This window comes from Podarcis gaigeae (assembly GCF_964106915.1).
Source record: "Podarcis gaigeae genome assembly, chromosome: 1".
Classification (NCBI taxonomy): domain Eukaryota; kingdom Metazoa; phylum Chordata; class Lepidosauria; order Squamata; family Lacertidae; genus Podarcis; species Podarcis gaigeae.
The window spans coordinates 131,795,181-131,811,279 of record NC_139678.1 but is presented as its reverse complement, the minus strand read 5'-3'; positions in this window follow the sequence as shown (position 1 = coordinate 131,811,279).

The window sequence follows — 16,099 nt, the reverse complement described above, 5'->3', positions numbered from 1 at the left end:
CTGCTCTGGGAGTCCCTGCTGCCCCCTTGCTCCTGGGGCGTTCCCCTTGGGAACCCCTGGCCACTGGCGCCCCCTTTTGTGAATCTTCTGATTCGCTGGAGAGGCTCATGGAATCCCTCGGACCACTGTCCCCTCCTACGCTCCCCTCGGATTCCTCCCCCTCGCTCTCCATCTCCCCTCTTCCCTGTGCCTCTGCTCCTGAGCCCCTGACAACGTGCTTTTGAACTGCTAGGTGGGCAGCTTACAGCACATATAAAACATAGTAGAATATCAAACATTTAAAACCTCCTGATACAGGGTTGCCTTCAGGTGTCTTCTAAAAGTTATGTAGTTCTTTATCTCCTTGACAACTGTGTTCCACAAGGAGGGTGCCACTACCAAGAAGGCCCTCTGCCTGGTTCCCTGTAACTTCGCTTCTCGCAGTGAGAGAACCAGCAGAAGACCCTCGGAGGAGGACCTCAGTGTGGAGGTGGAAACACTCCTTCATGTATACACTGAGGCTGTGTTGGCAAAAACCAAATCGAAATCTTGGAGGTAGGGCAAGGCTGCAACAGCCGCTGTCTGAGAACATGAGGATTTACTGGCTGCTACAGGAGTGCCTTTTTGCTTCTAGCCTGCTGAGCTTGCATATTTGTAACAGAACTGATATTAACAAAGGTCCCATAAGATGCTAGGGTTCTCTAAGCCAAATGAAAATGAAATTTGAAATTCTGTGGGTAATGCCAAAAAGTATTACACCAATAAAATCACAGCACACTTCCTTCTTAAAATGCCTTTTATGGTGTACTATTTCATCTTTAACTGGCAATCTCTTCTGCAGTTCCCAAAGATGCTATTGTAAATGGATAATGATAATTAGATTTGTATCATGTTTCACATGTAATGGGAGGGATTTAAAAGGCTGGTGAATTGAAAAGATGATATTACTAACAGAAGCTGACTGCTTCAAGTCCATTGTCCCACATGAGATGTAAGATAATGTTAACTAATACATTATTATAGGAAGATATGAAACCACCCACCAGTTCATTGTAGTAATTTTAAATTTCACTTTATATAAATAAGATTGTGGACCATGTCAAGCCAATCTAAACATAAAATAATGTCTTTGTTATAGTCCCAGTACATCATCTGAATCCCAGAGGATTAATTTTAATAGGGAAGGAGGCTTTTTCATACAGTTGTTGCTATAGAGACAAACCCCTTGCTTAGCAATCATGTAAATAGTACACGCAAACCATCTTAATTAGTCAAGGACTTTAGTGGCAATATGTGAAAAGTACAAAAGCATTATTTGAAAACGAAGATACATTGGTTTATATAACTTGTATTAATTAAGTTGTCTTCAGTAACCCTTATAACAGGCATGGCTGCATGGGTATTTTTTAATAAAAAGTGGCCCTGGGGAGGTTGGGAAATACGTCAAGCAAAGAGGCAAGCTGGCCTCAGGCTCCAAGGCCTCAACTAGCACAACAGAGCAGAAAATCTTCCTACTGTGCAATGGGAACTGGAGCAGCACAGTCAGAGTGAGAGGCGAGGGACACTAGGAAGCTCTCTCATTCCCCTGTCTGCACTATGGAGATGATCAGAGCTTTTCTGTGTGACAGTACTCACCAGAACAGAGTACTGGCACAGCTTTTCCATCAGCCCATTTTGTGCTGACACAAACAGTACTTTTATCAAGATATGAGTAACAGCATCTCATTTTTTAACTCGAGAAAGGTACTAGAGATGATAAAACTGACCTATCCGGCAGGGTAGCTTTTTTATTAATTCACTGGTATTTGTTTGTTTGTTTATATTGGTATGCTTGCATCCACCCTTCATCTAAGGCTTTCGGCTCAATTTGGGGCAGAAGTACTACTACTACTACTACTACTAATTTATTATTTATACCCCGCCCATCTGGCTGGGTTTCCCCAGCCACTCTGGGTGGCTTCCAACAAAATATTAAAAATACAATAAAACATCCGACATTAAAAACTTCCCTAAACAGGGCTGCCTTCAGGTGTCTTCTAAAAGTCAGATAGTTGTTTATTATTCCTACAGGTGCAGTTTCCGCAATCACTTGCTACAGTTGTGCCAGAAGACAAGGACTGATCCCAAATGGCAGCTGCATTCTGCACCAACACTATGGAAGATGCCACTGCGGCTCTCAGTGGCCAGGCCTCTGTTTTCAGGGCCCAGTACAAACTTGCAACATGGGTCTGTTCCCACCTACACACTGCAACCCCCTCCCATAGGTTAGGAAAGAAAAGGTTGCTGGGGCATCTTTCTTTTTTTTTAGCATGCCTCCAAATGCCTCATCATTTTTTTCCCCCTGAAGAAGCATTCCGCAAACCTTGCAAACAATTTTGTAACTTTCCAGTAGGTCCCACTGAATGTATTCATATTCTCGAACATTTTCCAAGAAGAAATCGGGACATTTCTTGTCCCCCCTCTCCACATGCACAATAACAACAATACTGCTTCCCACTTGCCCCCCCTCCCCACAGAAGCCCTGCACACTTACTTGGAAGTAAGCCTCATTGCTGAGTAGGGTGGGATTCCCTCCTAAGCCTGTGGAGTCCATAGAGATAAAAAAGTGGTCACAGAGAGAGTAAAGTGTAGAGTGAAATGCAATTCGGGACTTTGGGGACAAAGGTACAAATCCGTGACAGCTCATGTTTTTCTGTGATTGTCCCAGCCAAATTGTAGCACTTGGAGGGTATGTGCATCACCCTGTCAATGTTTAATAGTGTATCAATGTGATGGCATCCAGAATTTTGGGTGGGGGTGTAATTTATATGTGGATGACATCCACCTCTATCTCTCATTTCTGTCATCTGACTCTGGAGAGAGAATTACAATTCAGATCAGGTGCCTGGAAGGCATTTAATGAAGAAACTTGGATAAAATCCTATGTACACTTACATCGAAGTAAGCCCCCCTGAGCATAGTGGGATTTATTTTTAGTAAACCTTCTCAGGATTGTGCTGTAAGAATGTAAACATCTCTGAAATGCTTCCTTCTTTCTTTCTCCCCACCAGAGCTCAAGCTACCAGTGTGAATTTACTGAAACACAGTAAAAGATATTCTGAGTTTGTAGTTTTTAATCTTACGAGAAAGCAATAATATTTTAAGGATTTTTTTTGGTATTGAAATGTTAAATCTTTTCACAGCCATTTTCTGTAAATGTAAATGGTAAAAGGTAAGCTTTTTGCTGTGTAGAATATCACCCCCCCCCCAACACACCTACCAGCAACATTGTTTTTATTTAAATATTTTGCAAGACCAGGCTGGTAATGAGAATGTACAGCACAATAGACTGATTGTTTCTGTAACAACAGCACATTGTATTCATTCCATTCCATGTGCAATAACAAGTACAGTAATCGCCTATCAGGCAATAAGATGGAAAAGCACAGTAAGAGAATAGCAAAATAAATGAGATTGCTGCTTTTAACCATGTCTACTCAGATGTAAGCCTTATTGAACTAAGTGGGGCTTGCTCCCAGTTCTGTGAGGTTAAGCTAGCAACCTGTTAAATGTAAAGGTAACAATAAAACTAAGACTCACTACACCATTTTTGAAACTCACGTGGCTCACCAGTATAAATAGATGCATTTGTACTTGGCCAGCCTATTCCTGTCAACCAGGCCTCAGGAACATTAACAATGCAATTCTATGCAATTGTACTTAAATGCCAACTCCCAGGTAAACAAGTCTAGGATTACAGTTTAAATGCATTTTCCTGGGTGACTGAACTTCATAATGGAAATGTCCCACACCCTCCTAGGAACATCACAGGAGTTTGCCTTCCACAGAGTCAGATCATTGGTTCATCAAACTCAGTATTGTGCACGCTGAGTAGCAGGATCTCTTCTGGGTTTCAGATGGGGACATTCCTGGCTCTACCTGGAGATGCTGGCTGGGGATTGAACCTGCAGCCTTTGCTTCCATGTGGATACCTAGGATCTTTTCATAGTCCAGCAATGCCAATTTTGTCTGGTATGAGCAAGCATGGGAGAAAAACCTTTCCTGAGTTGGCAAAAACCCTGAAGCGTCAACTTGGGAATGGAAATTCTTGAACTGTCCACTGTGGTTGGATTTGATCCACAAGAGAAGCATATACTGAAGCTTCCCTGGTTAATCACCTTCATTTCATTTATGCATGCTGCAAAAGATAATCTGGCACTAAAACACTGAGTCTGTACTTCTTCCTCCATTTGGGACCCAAAAGTTCCTCCACAAGCATAGACGTATGTCGGTTGTGTGCCAGCATTATTTCTATAAGGATAACATGGATGCATGAAATATTCTTTAAATTAGTTTCAAAGTATATTCTTTAGCTAGTATATTTCACTAAAAGCTGAAAGGATCCCAGACCGCTGAGTAGGTAGTCTCCTTTATCATGTTCTTTCTATTAATAAAATGATGGCATTGTACAGACCCTCCAAGTGTCCCTATTTTCCAGGGACATCGTGATTTAGAGAAACTGTCCTGGTTTCTGATTTGATCCCGGAATGTCCCGCTTTTCCTTAGGACATCCCTATTTTCATTAGAGAAATGTTGGAGGGTATGGAGTTATTCAGTGCCTAAGCTGTCTGAAGGCAATTCTGTACAGAGAAGATTTTTAAAAATGTTTAATGTTTTATTATGTTTTTATATATGTTGGAAGCTGCCCAGCGTGGCTGGGGCAACCCAGTAAGATGTGTGGGGTATAAATAGTAAAAATATCATTATGGAATGGGACGTCCGTATATTAATCAGATAAATTTTGGAGGGTATGCATTGTAGATACAAATGGAATGGGAAGTTAAGTTTTAAAAATATGACTCCTGTTTAAACCCCTGAAAAAGATCTGCCATTTTGCTTTCCCCGATCTTTGAATGTTTAAGAACACTTGCTGGTTGTAAACACCCATCGTGTGTTTGGATACATAGGCCCTCATGATTTCAGTACAGTTTTTAAGATGCAACATCTGTGTTTGTATATCATCTGGTTGTTCCAGGGAAAGATGAAAAGTAGGTTACTGACATCCATCTGACCAGTAGGTGGCAGTATTTCCTTGCACTTGGATGGTGACTCCTTCTAGCAGCATTCTGGATGACAGAAGGTGGGCTGTTGCATCCTTATATTCTCCATGATAGTTTAAATTGTTTGCTCATTTGCTGGAGATTAAATCTTCAACTTTTGACACAGATGTTGAATACCCAAGGATTTTTTATGAAATATTTGCCATCCTTTTGCGCACTTCTCTGATTTGGGTAATACTGGAGAGGACATCACAAAGGTTGATGTCCACTAGATCTTGTTTTGCACAAATGGAGGTGTCACCTGGACTCCTTCAGTGCAAGAAGCAGCCCAAAGTGATATCTTGGTCAGACCTAAACCTGCCACTTTTGTGCCCACATTATGGAAGCTTAATTGAGGGGCGTAATTGCAAATGCAGCAATATAGCTTTTAGGGATGTTGAAATAAATTGAATAGGGTCACTTGGAAAAGTGAACACCCCTGTCAGGCAGAGCCTACTTGGCTTGAAAGTTGTGCCTGCCTTTGCCTATTACACCGCCCCACCTCAGGGGTCCTGAAATTTACCTGATTGCAGCCTTGCAGGGGATTGGACTCGGTGACCCTCATGATCCCTTCTAACTCTACAATTCTATGAAAAAGGAAGACCACTGAAGCAGGATTCAACCTCAATCTCTTAGCCACCATCCATCCTCCAACCGCTTCCAGGCACTCACACAAGACCTTCACCACCTTCACTGGTTCTGATTTGAAAGAGAGGAAGAGCTGGGTATCATCCACATACTGATGAACACCCAGTCCAAACCCCTGGTGATCTCTCCCCGTGGCTTCATATAAATGTTAAAAAGCATGGGGGAGAGGATGAAACCCTGAGGCACCCCGCAAGTGAGATCCCAGGGGTCTGAACACTCACCCCCCAACACCACTTTCTGGACACGGCCCAGGAGGAAGGAGCGGAACCACTGCATAAAGGTTGACATAATTTAAATGTGACATGAGATTCTCCATCATGAACCTTGTTTGACCTTGGTGCAAACCTGATAGCATCCTCATCTCAAAATGTGTCCTGAAGGCATTCAAGAAATACCTCAAAGGTCCTTGTAAAGGTTAACACAAGCAAATTTAGTTGCCAGGTATAATCTATTCAAATTCCTAATGAGGGGCATCCAGAGAATGGTGAGACAGAGAGCAGATAATTCAGTCACAGCCCACTAGGATGACTTTCTTTAAAATGGGTAGGAACTCTGGGAGAAGGACAGGAATTGCTCATCTCAAGCCCCCACCCCCTTCCCTACTAGAAGGTGTTAGCTAAGAGTATTATTAAAACCTCAGATATTTGAGTAGTCAGTTGGCTCTGCTAGCTCCAATAGAACTTGCCCAGTGCTCTCAAGGACCAACATACATGAACTGAAGGACGAGTATATTCTTCCCTAACCATTTCCGCCTTGCTATTGAGTGCAGGTTTCTGTGGCAAAATTGCCATACTCACTTTTCTACAAACCTTTTTGAAAATAGGTATTTCTGCTATTCTTTTGATCAACATGTGTATGTATTATGTGAGATGCTGCCTCTTAAATTGTAATTTTGCTGTCCGAAGCAGCATTTTGATATACAGTGAAACCTCAGTTGTCGAACGTAATCCATTCTGGAAGGCTGTTTGACTTCCGAAATGTTCGAAAACCAAGGCGCGGCTTCCAATTGGTTGGAAGAGCTTCTTGCACTCAAACGGAAGCTGCATTGGACATTCAGGTTCCAAAAAACTTTTGGAAATCGGAGCATTTACTTCCGTGTTTTCGGTGTTCGGGAGTCGAAATGTTTGAAAACGGAGCCATTCAAGAACCGAGGTTTGACTGTATTCTGTCACTTCTACTTCATATAATAAAGCAAGCTTTATTTATTCATTTGGTGTGAGAACTTATAGGCATAAGGTTAAGGGTAAACATGTATTTATAACAAACACACTTCATAACTCCAGGAAAAGATTCTAGACCTCTCGGTGTGTGCTTGGACACCTCCTTGGGTTCATGATCCAAACTATAACACTTGTGTGCATGGAAGGCCTCTCTGCACCTCTTGGCCCTGCATTTGGAGTGACGACTCCTCTGCCACTTGCCACCGGATGAAGGGACCCTAGGCACCGGGAGATCCTCCTCCAAAGACTGGATTCTGAGCGCCTCCTTTGAAGGGGCCGACCGAACCTGCACAGAACTAAAAACATGTGAGGAGCTTGGCTGGAAAGAAGTCCCCCCCCCCTAATGCTGTGTAACTTGAGGCCTTGAACTCCCAGACCCCGGGGGTGCCGACTGTGAACAAGGCAGCCCGGGCCAGAAGGCCTGCCAAACCATGGCATCCATACTCCTAGGACGACCCCTAGGGATAGCTGGCACTGGGATCCTGGAAGGCTAAAACTGGGAGAGCAAGGCCCCAGAAGGATCATAAGCCTCCCTTCGCTCACATCTGAAGGACCATGGGCCTCAAAAACAGTGGAAGATGTGAAGGGAGAGCAGGACTAGGATTCCTCTTAATAGGCATCTTGATCCCTTCTTTACCAAGCAGGGGGAGTACTAAACAAAGACACAATAATAAAGAGCACTCAGGCAATCAAAATGGCGCTCCCGCCAAAACAAAATGGCGCTCCTGCCAAACTAGCTGGGGCTAAAATGGCGACTGGGCCAGGGGGGGCGGGGTTTTGCAGCCCTGGGAAAATTACCCACCAGCCTTTATGCAAAACGGGCAATGAAACTCACCGATCCAACAGAGAGGGAATTCTCAAACAATACAAAAGCGATTGGCTGTACAGAACAATCCACCAATGAAACTCATAAATCGCCCCAACGCTGCATAAATTCAAAGCACTTGAAGCTGCAGCTGCATCCAAGACTAAAAGTCGCTACACAAAAAATCACCAAGATGATCTGTCGAAGGTAATTCGCTCTCTCTTGGCTGCAGAGAGGACACGCTGCTGGCTTGTTCCGAATGCACGTGCCGAAAGAGGAAGCTCTGGGTCATGTGCAAGGGTATATATAGGTCCTTTGATCCATTTGCACTGCGCCCCATTGCCCAGATTGAACCCAACATTGAGGGACATACCAATTGGGTGTTGTGGCTGACCAATCTTACCCTCCCACAACAAAGGAGGTCGCTCTCCAGGTCTCACTGCAACACATGCCCTCTTTTAGGGAGGACACGATTTGATAGACCTTTAAAATATACCCTTCTAAATTCCTTCCTGATCAAACCCAAAGAGCGCTCAATAACAGTTCCTCATCACCCTGGAAAAAAGTGACAAGTGGGGTGCCAGGGACCCGTTGATGTTCAACATCTTTATAAACAACATGAATGAAGGAATTGAAGGAATGCTAATCAAATTTCCAGGTGACAACAAGGGGGGGGGGGACAGACGCCAATGCTGCAGAAGACAGAATATGGATTCAAAATGACCTTAGCAGATTGGAGAACTGGGTCCAAAATAACAAAATGAATTTCAATAGGGACAATAGGAACAGGTTCTACACTTAGGCAGGAAGAACCAAATGAAGAAATATAAGATGGGGGAACACCTGGCGTGCTTGTGGTACATGTGAAAAGGATCTGGGGGTCTTAGCAGACCACAAGCTTAACATGAGTCAGCAGTGTGATGTAGCAGTAAAAAAAAAAAAAGCTTACACTATTTTAGGCTGCATCAACAGAAATATAGTGTCCAAATCAAGGGAAGGAATCACACCATTCTATTTTGCCTTGGTCAGACCACACCTGGAATACTGTGTCCAGTTCCAGGAGCCAAGTTTTTAGAATGATATTGACAAGCAGAATGTGTGCTGTGGAGGGCAACCAGGATGATCAAGGGTCTGGAAGCCAAGCCTTATCTTTGAGGGAGCTGAGTATGTTTAACCTGGAGAAGAGGAGTATGACAGGAGATAGGATAGGTAAAGGTAAAGGGACCCCTGACCATTAGGTCCAGTCGTGACCGACTCTGGGGTTGCAGCGCTTATCTCACTTTATTGGCCGTGGGAGCTTCCGGGGTCATGTGACCAGCATGACTAAGCCGCTTCTGGCGAACCAGAGCAGCGCACGGAAATGCCATTTACCTTCCCGCCGGAGCGGTACCTATTTATCTACTTGCACTTTGACGTGCTTTCGAACTGCTAGGTTGGCAGGAGCAGGGACCGAGCAACAGGAGCTCACCCTGTCACGGGGATTTGAACCGCCAACCTTCTGATTGGCAAGTCCTATGCTCTGTGGTTTAACCCACAGCACCACCATAGCCATCCTCTGATATCTAAAGGGCTGTCCCATGGATGATGGACCAAGCTTGTTTTCTCCTGTTCTGGAGAGTAGGACCAGAACCAATGGCTTCAAGGAGATTCCAACTAAACATTAGCAAGAATTTTCTGACAGTAATAACTGTTCAACAGTGGAACAGACTTCCTTAGAACACGGTGGATTCTCCTTCCTTGGAGGTTTTTAAGCAGAGGTTAGATGGCCATCTGTCAGGAATGTTTTAGCTGAGATTTCTGCATTGCTGGGGGTTGGGCTAGATGACCCTTGGGGTCCCTTCCAGCTCTACATTTCTATGATTCTATAAAGAACTGAGAAAGTTATTGATGGCTTGGGAGAATGGTGCTACGTGATTAAAGTAGCAAAGTAAGGCAGACAGCAGGGTGGGGAAAGGCTTATTGAATATTTTACAGTCATTTGTATTTGACCTCAAAGGTCCAAAACTTATTTTTAGGTTTCTAATCACCTTTCAAGTGATGGAAAATTGCTGGCCTTATGTTTCTGCATTGCTGTGTTGTAGCACAAGCACTTTTCCAAAGGTGATTGGACTCATTTTTAATGTGTGATAATGGAGAGCCAATTTAGAAAATCGATATGAAATGGCATGCTAAAAAAAGAGGGTTGGTAGGCAATGTGGTATTATTTGTTTACCATAAATCCACATTGAAAGTTGAGAAACATTCTTCTCAAATCGTGTCTCATCAATGTTGTGACCCAGTGGAGCATGTTCACACACGTACCACTTCCTGATCTGAGACAAAATATTTTGTACCTGAAGCATTCCTGAGACACACCACCTTGCTAAACTTCCAAACTTGTTTTGAAAATTTTCAAGGAAGGACATTCAGTAGCTTCATATTTAACTAGTGTTGGTGGTGAATTTCAGCTTCTACTGTTAGAAAGTTCTTCCTTATTTTTGATGTCAGTGAATTTTTTCTTGGTTCCACCCCCCCCCCCCCCCAGAAATCCCAGTATATGAAATGAATAAATTTGGAACATTTTAATATAGTCAACTTTCTTAACCCTTAAAATTTGGAACATTTTAATATAGTCAACTTTCTTAACCCTTAATCTAGGCTTTTCTCACTGAGTTTCCCTTTAAAACCTTTTGCCTCTGTTTTGAACTGAGATGTTCACCACTGAATCCAGAGAAAGTTGTTGAATAATAATAATAATTGTTATGTAGTGAAGTTTCACCCTGGGCCAGCAGGGGGATACTGTATATAGTTTTCACTCAGGTCTGTAGATAGTTTTCACTCAGGTCCGCGTCAGTTATTTTAGGCGGGAACTCTGGGCTGTTGTTGCTACAATGTTGACAGCCGGCTGCCTATAAAAGCAGGCCGGCTGAGCTGTTTGCAGTCAGTTCTATTCCAGCTTACAAAATAAAGAGCTACTTGGAGAAATCGCTGTGCCATCTGTTATGTCAACCCACAATTTAACAATAATAATAATAATAATAATAATAATAATAATAATAATAATAATAATAATTCGTTATTTATATCCCACCCATCTGGCTGGGTTTCCCTAGTCACTCTGGGCAGCTTCCAACAAAAGATTTAAAGCACATTAAAACATCAGTCATTAAAAACTTCCCTAAACAGGGCTGCCTTCAGTTGTCTTCTAAAAGTCAGATAGTTGTTTATTTCCTTGACATCTGATGGGAGCGCGTTCCACAGGGCGGGCGTCACTACCAAGAAGGCCCTCTGCCTGGTTCCCTGTAACTTTGCTTCTTGCTGTGAGGGAACTGCCAGAAGGCCCTCGGCGCTGGACCTCAGTGTCCAGGCTGAACGATGGGAGTGGAGACGCTCCTTCAGGTATACTGGGCTGAGGCCATTTAGGGCTTTCAAGGTCAGCACCAACACTGCTGAGGTACTACGTCTCTGATCTTGGAAACAGGATTACTACAATTCAGAACTGTGCTGTGTCTTTTCCCACCACTCAATATCACAGCTGAGGTCATTTTTCATACAAAAAGCCTGCAGCAGGGCCATGATGTGCATGTTATATCTTTGTGTGTTTTTATATTGTAAACCGCCCTGTGATCCTCAAGTGAAGGGTGGTATAGAAATTTAATAATTACAATGAATGAATGAATGAATGAATGAATGAATGAATGAATGAATGATGGGTCGAGGCAGCTGCCTCAGGCAGTGGAAGCCCACCAGCGGAAAATCAGAGCCAACAATGGTGGAGGTTTCTGGCAAGATCTTGTGCACTCTGAGTTCTTGTCGTCGCTGCCATTGTGGCTGCCACTTTGTGAGTGCGGCCACACAACTCAAGTAAGGGAAGCTTGGGGTGGGGGTGGGGTGGGGACAGTATTTCCCTATTTTACGTTAGGCGGTGAAACGGGATGTGCAGCACCGTAGCCTGCAGAAACATCAGTCTTCAATAACCCAAGCTTCACCAGGAAATTATCTGTCCATGAGAAACGAGTCACGGCATATTCCTCACCCACAATTCTCTTTCTTTATGCACTATAGAGAACACCAAGCCTACTGTATGAACAGCAGCATGTTGTGATACGCATTTGGAACAGGCGCAGAATGGTTATGGCAATTAGGAGCTCCTGAGCTGCACCTGATAAGGCAGCCTCACCAGGGTTGTTGAAGTCCATTGAAGGCAACATCATTAATGTCTACTAATAATGAATGATGAGTACATAGAGGTTCCAGGTTCAGAGGCAAAGACTCTCCTCCCTGGAAGAGAGGGGAGTGGTTGTGGGCGGGAGCCCGAGCTGCACCTCCTGGCCAGGGGCCGTAGCCCCCGCCCCTCCTCACCTGGCTGGTGCCCACGCCCACCGGAGGCAGCCAACCAGGTGTCTCCGGGGGGCATGTTTAGCAGCTTAATGCTGCGGGGCCAGCTCCGCCTCCTCCTCAGTCGTCGTCGTCCCGCAGCGAGTCACCCACCCTCCACTCCCATTTAGCTCAGGGTCTAGGTTTTTGGCCTTGCTATGGACCTTAGGTTGGTCGCCCCGGTTGTCTGGGGGGCCTGGTAGGAATTTTTCCATTTGGCATTAGGCTTTTTGGTTTTTTCGCCTACCTCGTAGCAATCATCACAACTTTTGTGGTATTGGTGGGTAGGTTAGGCATTGGATTCATGTGTGTCAAGGGCTAGGTGTGGCCATCGCCTATGCTATCTACCGTGGGTTATTCCGTTAAAGGAATCTGGCGGTCGTGTATTCCGTCCAATGCCTGCTTGGCGGGAGGCCATGGCACGACCCTCAGTGACATCAGGGGGTGACCCTATAGTTGTATTAGCATCAACAGGCTCCACCTACTGTTGAATAAACCCACCTCCTATAGTCATCCAATGCCTAAGCCAATACCTTTTCACTGCTGTAATCAATAAAGTTGTGGCCTTTTCTTGCCCATTAACCTTATATCGCGTGTCCTTGTGTGTTTATTTCACATATTGGGGGTCGGATCCTCGATCCACAATATGCTACTGAGGAGACGTTGCTGAGCAGCAGCAAGGACAACCTGAGATGTTATGACTGCCCTCCTGTCTTGCTCATAGGCTTCCTGTAGGCATTAGTGGGTCAATGTGGGAAACAGGATGTGAACTAGACGCACCATTAGTCTGAGCCATGGCCACTTTTTATATTTAACAATGACAACAAATATATCAAACTACATTGCTTTCTTCACATTACTTAACAGAAAAAAATTAAGTAAAAATTAAATCTAATGAGAAGAGCTCTACTGGCTTGGACCAAAAGCCTAACCACAGACCCTACAAGTATCCCCATTTTCCAGGGACAGCCCTAGATTTACAGAAGCCATCCTGGCTTCTGATTTCATGCTTTTCCTTAGGACATTCCTATTTTCACCAGAGAAATAATAGACTCATGGAATCATATGTTGGAGAGTATGGGGTTATCCAGCCCCCAAGCTGGCTGAATGGAAGTTTTTATACATGTGGAAGTTGGGTTGGGGCAACCCAGTCAGATGGGCGGGGTATAAATAGTATAATAATAATAATAATAATAATAATAATAATAATAATAATAATGCCATCCCTATTTCATCAGAGAAATGTTGGAGGGCATGTAACCAGTCTCACATCCTATTTCCCTGGTGGACAGCCAGATGACCATTGGAAGTTCATGAGCAGCACATGAAGACATTTATCTAATCCCATTTGAAGGCTGCCTAAATTGGTTACCATCAGCACATGAGGTACGGTAATTCCACAGTTTAACTATGTGATGTGTGAAGAGGTATTTCAGTTTGTCTCTCCCACCACTCGGCTTCACTGGATACCCCCAGGGTCCACTGTAAACATCTATCAATATTTTTTTTTTTAAGTTACAACTTTTTAAAGTTGCATTGAGACCTGATAATTTGGGTTTTCTAAGCATTTTGAGATATTAATCATTCATCAGATCAATCCAATTCTAATTTAGAGTTCTTACTATTGTACTGTAAAAATCTATCAAGGTGTTTCATCCTTTTACAATATTTCTTTCTTTCACCCTAACAGAATACATCAGCTTAATATCCAAGACCATCTCCTGACTTCCCACTTAATAACCAATGGCGCCTCTGTTCTTTTACTGGGCCGTGAGGACCCTTGCCGCCATGAATAATAATAGATTCACTCCGTTTCTTGTTCTTCACACCAAGCTTGAGAGCACCTCAGTCAGTTGAGTCAAAACTAGTCCCTGTCCTATCCCTGGTTTCCAGCACCAAGTGTCCTCATGTGTCAAAGGGCACATAGGTTCCACAGCAAAGGGAATGAAATCCTTTTTGGAATCCCTGCTTCCCTGTATGCCTTCTCTCCACGCCCCCCCTTAAAATAATTTTTATTGATTTTCTTTTCTCATAACAAATATCCAATATCATTTTCCAATCCCCCCCCCTCCCTCTGACTTCCCCCAACTTCCATTTCTGGTTTATTACATCAAATGTTACATTCTGCTGTTTGTACATAATACTATGTTATCACCTGTTATATTTCTTGTTCTCTGTAAATAAAATTGCAAATATTTATTTAAATCCTGCCAACGAGTCCATTTTTTTTTGTTTCTGCAAATACTGTAAGTTGTAAAAGGTTCCCATTCTTTTCCAAAGTCACTATTGTCCTTTTCACGCAGTTTATCCGTTAACTTTGCTAACTCTGCATAATTCATCAGCTTTTCTTGCCATTTGTTTTTGATGGTATTTCTCCAGTCTTCCAATTCTGTGCTATTAAAATTCTTGCTGCTGTTGTAGCTTACATAAATAATGTCCAATTTTCTTTTGGCAATTCTTGTCCTAAAATACCCAACAGAAAGGCTTCTGGTTTTTAAACAAAGGTTATTTTAAACATTTTTTTCCAGTTCATTGTATATCATTTCCCAATTTTTAAAATGATCTTGCAATCCCACCACATATAGTAAAATGTACCTTCCCCATCTTTACATCTCTGCATACCTTCTTGATGTTGATGCTGCACTTATTTGGCCAGAAGCAGGGCACCACCTCATCTAACCTGGTCTCCACGGCGCAGCAGTCTGACACCCTAGTTCAAGATCAAATCATGAATCATAGCAATTTTATCTGAAGCCAATCTAGAATGAAACAGCAACAGCCTATGACTGGTAGGAGATGATGGGATACCTTGAATACGATGAGTTGGAACAAGAGCTAGCTCCCTTCTCGAGCTAGCTCCCTTCTCCTATCCTGCTCCCATTTATTACCAAGGACAGACCTCTCCAATTCCTCATTCATGGGCAAATAAAAGCATCCTGCTTCTGTAAATCGCTTTGTGGTTTTAAATTTTCTGAAATAAATAAATAAATAAATAAATAAATAAAAAAATACAGTGGTACCTCAGGTTAAGTACTTAATTCATTCCGGAGGTCCGTACTTAACTTGAAACTGTTCTTAAGCTGAAGCACCACTTTAGCTAATGGGGCCTCCTGCTGCTGCCGCATCGCCAGAGCCTGATTTCTGTTCTCATCCTGAAGCAAAGTTCTTAACCTGAAGCACTATTTCTGGGTTAGCGGAGTGTGTAACCTGAAGCGTATGTAACCTGAAGCGTACGTAACCCGAGGTACCACTGTACTGATCTATCTGTAAGGGAGTTTCTCATTAAGTCCCATTAAGTTTCCTTGCCCCTCTGTTTTGTTTTGTTTTTTTGGTCAAACAGCACCTACCTACTTTTGGGAAACAATTGACAAGCTTCATGGCTGGATGAAAAGGTCTTTGCTTTCAATGTTGATCTTGTATTTTTGAAAAACTTTTCATTTTTCTACTTAAAAAACCCCCCTTTTTAAAAGCTGCTTCATGTGTTTATAAATCACCATGGGATACGTGCAAATGCCAAAATAAATTAAACACCCCTAAATCACTTAGGAAAAGCTATTTGCCAGCTTTACAAAAAACCCCTAAACTTAAGCAAACTGTTCAGATTTCTGATTAGATTTATTAAAATAGAAAAAGGGGAGGTACAGGGTGCTGTCATGTTACATACTGTGGTCATCAAGCACGATAAACCTGTTTAGATGGATCAGCAGAGGAGCAGGTTTCATGGGAAAGGAGATAAGGTGACAGATAAGTTCGCTGCAGTTCCTGCATTGCAAGGGTCTGGAATACCCTTGGGAGTATCTTCCAAGTCAACATTTCTATGATTCTATGAGGACTGAGGATAATTAACAAAGGGCTTCCTGCTGCAGCCCTTTGTGCCCCAGCTTTAGTCTGCAGCTGGGAAGAAAAAGAATAGCAGAAATCGGCACCTTCCCTGCTTGGTGCACATGATGCATTAGGGAACCAACACAAGGGTTAAAAGGAGTTTATGTGACTACGCATCAATAGCTAAAACT